The 9,282-nt window shown below is 29.1% G+C and overlaps 1 protein-coding gene across 9 annotated transcripts in view; it reads right to left on the reverse strand.

Annotated features, from left to right (window-relative positions):
• The window catches only part of LOC106683225 (very long chain fatty acid elongase 7), a 179,093-nt gene that overhangs the window by 99,954 nt on the left and 69,857 nt on the right, over nucleotides 1-9,282 (reverse strand). For 5 of the 9 annotated variants that reach the window (XM_067050700.1, XM_014424566.2, XM_014424568.2 and 2 more), the window contains exon 3: nucleotides 2,941-2,969. The exons of the other annotated variants lie outside the window; for them this stretch is intronic. The gene's annotated coding sequence lies outside the window, so the exon portion shown is untranslated. The remainder of the gene's footprint in view (nucleotides 1-2,940; nucleotides 2,970-9,282) is intronic. 9 annotated transcript variants of the gene reach the window in all.

Consider the following 9,282-nt stretch of genomic DNA (forward strand, 5'->3'; position numbering starts at 1 on the left):
AGAGAGGGGGGGTGACAGGAAAGTTTATTAGCGATAGCGGAGAATAGACTTATTCCACCTCAATTTTTCAAGAAACGCAAGCTTTCTTTTATTTTTCTATTAAAATAACACAAAATACAGATCCAAATATCAAGATGCGTGATAAATAAACGTGTGAACTGTGTTCACGGACTATACACTTTTCTAATCCGTTGAACAATTTATAGAATTAGTGGAACAATTGTACACAAGGATAGTTCCACGGTACAGAGAAACTTGATAAATTACAAAGAAATCCGAGAACTGAGAAAAGAAATTTACAAGATCTCACAACGTATTCAAGCGTCGAATAATATAATCTCTGTAGTAATAAGACAGTGTTTTGATTAATTAATTTACCATTAGTAATTTCCAAACCATTTCTTTATCCTTTCATTTTATAATCATTGTTTTGTTTTTTTCATAAAATGACAAAACGAACCAACACCAGTGAGTTTAGTGATGAAAGCAGTAGCAAAGACGAGTTGTAAAACATTTACAAAACAACCTGCTATGCATATTGAGAATCGCTTCAGAATTTACTACACTAGAATATTAGAAGAATTTTTTTTTTTTTTTGTTAATATGTATTCTTTAATGTCTACAAATATACATAAACGAAATTTCATTAGAACTTTGCTAACTAAAAAATAATTGGTATGAAAAAATTCTAACTGAAAAATTAATTAAATTAAAATTAAAAATTGAATTAATAAGAGTTACAAGAAGACCACCAACATATGCCCACATGAGTTCACTGTTTCAAGATACTAAACAAAACGATTTATGAGTCTCAATGATAATTATAATCTGATTATTATAAATTATAATTTTTAAGGTAATTATTGTAAATGCGGAACCTTGGCAAACAAAGGTTACGACCTGTTATCTATTGATGATTTTTACATTCAATGTATACTTAATGACTTAGCATTGAAGTATTGGTTTCAATGTTTTAATTCTTTGTGAGCTCAACGCGGGAACATAGGAATTCGAAAGAGGTGATTTCTATGCATGTCCGAGTCTCGGATTGCTTGGTGGTCCGGTAAAATGTTTTTATCATTGTAGCTATGGAAATACTTACACTTTAACATTATAAATCTGGAACATTAACTTTATGGGTAAAACTTTTAACAAAATTATATTGGCCCATAGATTCTATATTATGCCATCTAGTTATACAAGTTATGGGCCGTTATCACAGAACAATCTTTGTCTGATGTCCAAAGCCTCTTTTAAGTACAACATTATTATTTTTCGAGTGGAAAAATCCTTTTATTGTTGTATCTGACTTTACTAAAATTGAATTTTTAATGATTTCATATATGAATAAAAAATAAAGATGGAATTTACATAAATAAAAGTACTATGCATGCTATAAATGATCACATAAATATTAATGGAGTCAAAATTAAAAATATATAAGTGGAGTTAAGAGTATAATGCAAGTTACGGATAATATAAGGAGTGGGTCGTTTAAAAAAAGTTATTTTATGGCATAGAATAAGAGTGAATTTAACATTAAAAAATCGCCTCTATCACTGTTTGATTTTAAAATTCCTGGATTCTTGTCAAATTTTTATATGATTTTTACGACACACTTAAAAAAAAATAATACAATTTATTATGTAAGCCGATTAAGTAAAATTAATTTTGTTATAAAATTTGAAACACAACTTAGTTTTAATACAGTTTATACTATTTCCTTTAATTTCATGCTTATATAAAAAATCTAAAAAACTATTTCATTTTATATTGTAAACATTTCTATTCCAATACATGAAGAAATATTTTTTTTTATAAATTTACGTTTTATTGGTGAAATGGTAGGTATTATTTTAAAAATTAAAAAACAAGTATATTTTCTTTAATGTTTGAACTTAAATCTTCTCGATGAATTTTAAAGAAGAAATCCAAATGGGGTTTGAAAGCAGTCGAATATTGTTTTTAAAAATACGTTTGAATTAAAATTTAAAAAAAAAATGATAACCTTTGAATCTTTAATATCTTAATGATTATTAATATAGTTAATATTACTTCAATGTTAATAGTGGCCATTAATATTTTTCTGAATAATATGTATTAAATAATTACACTTTGAATCCACGATGACAGAAAGTTATATTTTTCCTTGATATACTTTATATGCATTATACATGTTATATGGTACTTTCTGGATTATCATAAATAAATTATATCTTTTAAAGGCCTACAGATGACGGAATCATTTTACATTATTGAGCTACAATCGTAATTTATACTGACCTACGCATACAGGTGTAATTTATGAATTGGAATAATGCCATTTCCTCGTCTCTGTTCGAGAATGGCAAGTGTTTCGACCCATAAACATTACAAAAAAAAATTATAACAAACAACCTCATGGCCAATGATGGACATTGTATACATACTTTATCATGTATTTTTATTATTACAATAAATTATATTCACACATTCAAACAGGGAAGCATTGTGACATATGATAATAATGTTTCTGTGTATAATGCTTCAACATAATATATCAATGAATGATATAAATTACTTTGTTTCTATTTTTACTTTTATTATATTTAATTTATCATGTATCCTTTTTTTTCTCAAATTATTTTTTCAGCATAATTCGATTATTCATTTTATTAATTCTAAAAGTATCATTTGTTTTATTGTTTATATTTTCTTTTATTCTTTAGAAAAAAACATATCTATTATCCTCTTTCTACTTTTCTTTATAATTGATCTTTATTATTTATAATTGCGTAATAGTTGAAGCATTGTACATAGTGATTGTGCCTTTTGTAGTAGACTAAATCTCCATTATCAACTGTTAAAAAAGTAGAAAAATATTAAAATAATCATGCAAGGCCCACCAGGCCAATCAGATCATATAGAAGTAATAATAACAATAATAATAAATAATCATACCTTTGATTGTGTGTGTTATAGAGCTGAAGCTAAAAAAGAAATAAAATAAAATACAAATTGTATACATTTATCAATTTTTCACATTTCAACAAATATTATTTAAAGAAATGATTTATTTTTTTAAAACATTATTTAGGAATATTTTGAATCAAAATGACATTACCTCATATGCATAATATGATACGTTAGATGAGATAAAATATATTCTTTAAATAATTCTTCTTCGTCCAAAAAATATATTAGTCTAAAAAAGAATCTTGAATCCAAAAATCAATGAACTGCCATTTTCCAACTGCAAGTTTCCCAGAATATAGGCGATGTTTCAAATATTTCTATCGAAAATGTCTAATCTATCAGAAGCGAAATGATTCTTAAACAAAGGCATTACCAAAAGCAAACGGTTCTTACACTCAGAAAATAACGCAGCATCGAAAAAAGAAATCTAATAACTGAAAAAAGACTTGAATATTGCTTAAGTTATTAATAAGTTCTTGAACAACATCTGAGAACCACTGAATATTTCTTTGGTAACACTGAAACTATTCAAGAATCCATAATAACTAATTAGCCACTATAATTACTTTTTAGACTTTCATCACGATTGATGAATATTAAATGTAAGTGAAGCCACCAATACGACTGAGCATGGACTAATTTGATCAATTAAAAGATTATCAGATAGAGCTTGCCCGAAATATTTGATCTTAGTTATAAAATCCATTTTAAAATCAAATATATTGTACACAGTGGCAATAAAAATCGAATGCTTTCTTTAACATTTAGGCCGTTGATCATTACTAAATAAATGCAACCAACTCATGAATCAGTAATTCGATCGGGCCATAAACCCGATACAGTTCTCTGCTCATTACGCCATATAATGATAATAATAGAAAGCACACATTCGTTTGAAATCCGTTAACGTAATCTATTAAAAAAAATCTAGAATTATGTAATTTGAATGAAATCCTAAGGAAAGGGTTCAAAGAGCTAGTGAGTGAATGGACGATAACACCGCCATGTATTCGAGTTCTATTCACATATGTGACGTACCATTTGCCCCACAGTTCATTATTTGTGCCTAAATAATTGATTTTAAAGTTGTTACTTTGCATTTTTTGTTGAATTTATGAATGAATTGTAAATTTATAACTTTTGGTCGTTAATTCGATTAGTTGTTTGTAATTCATAATTTTCTGCGTTATAAATTTATGGTAAAATAAAAGAAATTATAGAACGGGAATCTGTTTTATTCAACTTATTAAATGGAATTACAGTAAATTTCCTTAATAGAAATAGAAAATAAAAGTCAAATCTTCAGCTCTAAGATTATTAATATTTCAGGATCAGAATTTTTAGGTTCCTAATTCTACTAATTTAACTAACAATATTTTAAATTTTAAATTAACATTAAATTTAGTAACAACGAACTTTTGTATAAAAAATTTGGATACTTTTATTTATAAATACAAGAACTGTAAATGCACATAAACAAAAACACAAATCAAATAAAAATAAAATTGTGCCAATATTGGGGTTGGCTGACAGAAGTGAAACTACTGAAAATAAAATAATGTATTTAAATGTTATGAATAATGTACATGAGTTCCCTCATATAGCTAAGGCACCAACTATTAGTTCTATAATAATAATATTGTCTATAATAATAATTAGAACAGAGCAATCATTTCCAAAGTAAAAGTCCAGTCAAGTACTAAAATGTTAAAATTGTAACAGGAGCTCATATTCCCCTATTAGGAGACAGTCACTCAATCGGGCTGGCACTGCCGGGATTGTAAATTTCTCTAACTTTCTACTCTCCTATTACAATAAAAAGACATTATCTTGCTAAAATTGACCTGTATTGACCTCTTCCCCCCTCACTTCCTATTAAACCTCACTTCATGAAATTAATTAGGTCTCATATATTTTATTTGGTCTTGTTTACGCAAAACCTTTCGGTGATCAATCTTATGGATTTTTATAATCACAAAGCTAAACACACACTCATGCACATATATATTGTTTGTTTTTTTCTTGTTATATTTTTTAGATTCGCTTTAATAATAAAGAAATATAAATAATATTAATGAAATCATGTCAGCTAAATAGTAGCATTATTGTTTTTAAATATATTTGAATGTACCTTATGAAAGAATTTAGTGGTCCTTTCTAGCGCTAAAGTACAGTAGAACGAGGAGTTTTAAATCAGTTAATATTTTACTATAAAAAAAAAGGAGGTCTGATAACCGCAGTTATGATTATAATACATCCAAGCCTGGAATGGTTTGAAAAGTGGACCTGAGAATTATTCAAGGAGTGGTTGGTAAGTCATTAAAAGCAAAACTTTTGTGGCTTCTACTATCTGATAATATTTTAATTACATTTCCTTCACATTAATCGCTGCTTCACCACTAATTTTCATTTTAATTCTATCCAAATATATAGTATTTTGCCAATTAATCTGAAAAAAATTATAGGGTAAATGGGTCTTTTCCTACATGTTCTACCTATTCAAACCAAGTGCACTAAAACTCCCAAAGCACCAGAATCACCCCGAAAAAGAAATTGATTCGTAAGTGAACTTTTTAAAAACATTTCCTTTACCTTGACAACGAAGAATCAAAAGATACCATAAATATTGTTATGACGAATAACGTTTTTTATTGAAATGGAACAAATGCGCCTTTTTTTAATGAAATATTGGTTTCGCAACTAGTGGTGAATGTTTCTTGTGTATTTTTGAAGTTAAGCTTATCTTCTTTTCTTTTCTCTCTTTATTCACTGGAAAAAAATGTTTCAAGTATTAAGGACTAGAATCTAGTGAAATCAGTAAAAGTTGAGAATAAAAGTGTGTCTATCAGGTTTCCGACATCATGATGTACGCCTGGAGCATTGATGGTGAGTTCTTTTCAAATAATTTTTCTTCGTAGCTCATAAGCACTGGAGATCACTTTAATAAAAATAGTACATTTAAAATTTTAATTTGTATACTAAAATGAAAATTAACTAACTAAGCGGTAGGTCGTCTGAGGCTAGAACGAAAATCTGACCGGAAAATATCTGAGTAATAATGCCAGTGCAAGTCTGCGCGCAGGCACATTATGGCTAGTCCCGCTTAGTATTATATGAGTACACAGTATACGGTCACCGACTTGGTCTGACTCAGAAAACCAGCGTGCATCTTGGGCGTACTCTAAATTTCCGGAATACATGGATAAGAAACATCTCTTATTCCCAAAATAAGCTCGTGTACCTCTACTCACCACGGCTACCACTCAGATTCAAACTACTGATGTGCAAAGACCCTCATTACTACATGGTGTACTTCAACCACACTACTGACAACCCATATCCTTTAGTCTCTTCATAGATATCATAACAGCGTACTTCAGAAGATCTGTAGTGGGACAGTACACAAGAGATAAAACATGGCTCACGTACAAAACAAACTACAGCTGGAAACAGTGCAAAAACACAACACACGAAGACATTAGGATCTTTAATAACCTCCTTCGCCTTTAATTTAACCAACTTAACAACTTCCTAGCTTCCTATCTACTTATAGTCTTTAATACTGTTTGAGAATTGGTTGTTCATCTTTAAAATTACTGATTGCCATTAAATAAATACCTTGTAATTAAATTATTCATTTTTGAAAAGTCACAAGTCCATAATTACCTATGTATTTTCTTTTTTTTCTTTCGCAAAATCGGTTCTATAGAGCAGGAGTATCCATCCCCACCCAAGAGTATGTCGCATGCCCTTCTCTCAAGAAATTCATTGCTCTCGTCCTTTATGCAGTAAAAAAAACTGGTCCATATATTTTACTCTTTGTTTAGAACAGGTATGAGTGCGTTAGTTTTTCCCTATTTCTTTATTTGAAAGTCCTCATCTCCAACAAAATCGAAAACGTAAAGTGTAACTAATAGGATACCAATGACATCAATAGTATGGAATAAAATTGAAATCATAAGGACATGAGTGATAAAGAAGTAAATAAGCCAACAATGTTAAAACGCTGGATTATACATTAAACCTGTTTTTTAGTGAAAATATCTTATTAATATTAGTTCAGGTGAATAATTATTTATATGTATATTCGGAATTTCATCCATGGGTAAGCACATGCCGACTTGGCCTAAGTTTAAAAAAAAAAAGAAGAAAGCACCCACGTTCGATACGTGACTTCTTCACACAAGCCAGATGACACTATGTTGTAAGATAAGACGTGGTTTGTGGTCGATTACTCTATTTTGTGTAATAATAAGCGGTGCCTTAGTGGCATAACCGGTTATCGATGTCACAACTGACCACATATCATTAAAACTTTTTTATGGTTCGTTTAAAGTTACACAAATTACTATGAATTCTTCACCCAACTGAGCTTCTTTAATTTAAATTAAATGTTCAATGACCAGAGTACAACATCAATGTCAATCATAGGATAAATATCATCATAAAGGTAAAAAAATCTCGTTTTTCATTTTTTTTTTTTAAATTACTCATAAGATCCTAAATTTGTTATAAACAGAAATTTTATTTATAAGCTGAAATTATCAGCGGAATGTTGAAGCGAACAATTTAAGGAATGTCAACGGAATAAATTATACGGAAAAGTGGTCACCCCACCGAAATTAACCTTAAGACCCCGTCGTCCTTGTCTTTCAACCAAGACCTTAACAGAAAGTCAACCGTAGATCGGATATCCGACTAGAATTTAAATGGACGACCCTGAAATGTGGATGAGGATGTGTGACATTTGAAAAAAAGTGTTTGTCCCCAAACAAAAAATGTACACTTATATATAAATCACTGAATACGAATATAAGAGTAATCGCTGCATTTAGCACAAATTATTGTTACATAAGAACTTTCAAACATTAATGACACTCTTATGTCAACATATTCCCAGGCAGTTACACTTTCATCAAAAGACATTTGAAAAATGCTATGAAGGCGTCGTATGATTTCTTGAGGAAAAGGAAAAAGCTTTCCATATAGTCACGATCGAAGAAATGTGAAAGGTGAGGAATGTTTCAACAACTTCCTTGTGTATACATTTGTCAGTCAGTTCTCAGATCATTTTGAAACCAACCCAGAATGGTTAGAAGCCCACTTCAAAAAGAAATTCATAGTTTTTGCACCGAAAAAAAGTAAAAGTATGTACCAAAAACAAAATTCATCACTAAAAACCTTGAGAAAAGGATCCAATGAGGAATAATATATGTATACGTGGCTTATTATGTTTAAGCTATCTATAAATTAAGTATAGAGGGAAGACAAAAAAAAAATGTATACGTTAGAAAACAGCCGAAGTAGGTTAAATTGTTTTCATTTTTTTTTTCATGTAGAAGAACCATTCGAAATCTTCCAAAACATTTGTTTTTCATATTAGATTCAAGGAACAATACAAGGAGGATGGGAAACATTTTTTTTTGTGTACGTGATTTTTTTTTCTAATCCCTCTAGAACAGAAAAACATTAAATTAATAGGTTGCATTACGTAAGGTTATATAATTCAAATCGGATACTACCTTTTTCTACCATTAGTACTTGAAGGTGTACAGTGAAACACTTATCTATGTGGATTCGATTAGAAAAAAATTGGAGGTGAGGAGCATCCTCGTGATGATTAAACGTGATAATTTCCGGCACACGGAAAATGATGACGGAGGTAATGATGCTCTCCAATCGTAGCAACTTAATTTAAGAATTGAATTAGGAGCAAAGGAGAATACTTTTTTTATTGTCTATTTGTATATCCTATGGTTACTCCTCGGTGTACATATGTCAAGTAGGGATGGGATATCGATATCGATATTTTGTCTCCGATATCCGATATTTTATATCGATATCCAGTAACCGATAATACCGGAATATCGTTATTTTCAAATCGATAATATCGGAAAAATCTGTATCTAAAAAAAAAAAAAAAAAGTTGCACTTCAAATGAAAGAAATAATGATAATATTCACTCCAATGTAATATACTTATAACTATATATTAAGAAAGGCAAATATAATATGGCAAAGATATTCAGATATTAATTGATCCAAATATCTAAATTTTGTCAAAGAAAATATTCAAGCTTCAAAATAGTATTTCGATATTTAATGTTGATAATTTCATATTCATTTCGATATTTGACATTTTTATAATTATTGATTTCTAACATTAGCAATAATATTCCGAATATATTGTTTATAGCAACGATATATTGTTTCAATAATTTAATATCCATTCGATCTTTGATAATGTTATTAATACTGATATCGATAATTAGCAACAATATTCTAATATTCTTTTATTGAAATATCAATATTTTGTTTAAAAATACTA

Source organism: Halyomorpha halys, unplaced genomic scaffold (genome assembly GCF_000696795.3).
Source record: "Halyomorpha halys isolate HHAL.00 unplaced genomic scaffold, Hhal_1.1 Scaffold473.1, whole genome shotgun sequence".
Classification (NCBI taxonomy): Eukaryota; Metazoa; Arthropoda; class Insecta; order Hemiptera; family Pentatomidae; genus Halyomorpha; species Halyomorpha halys.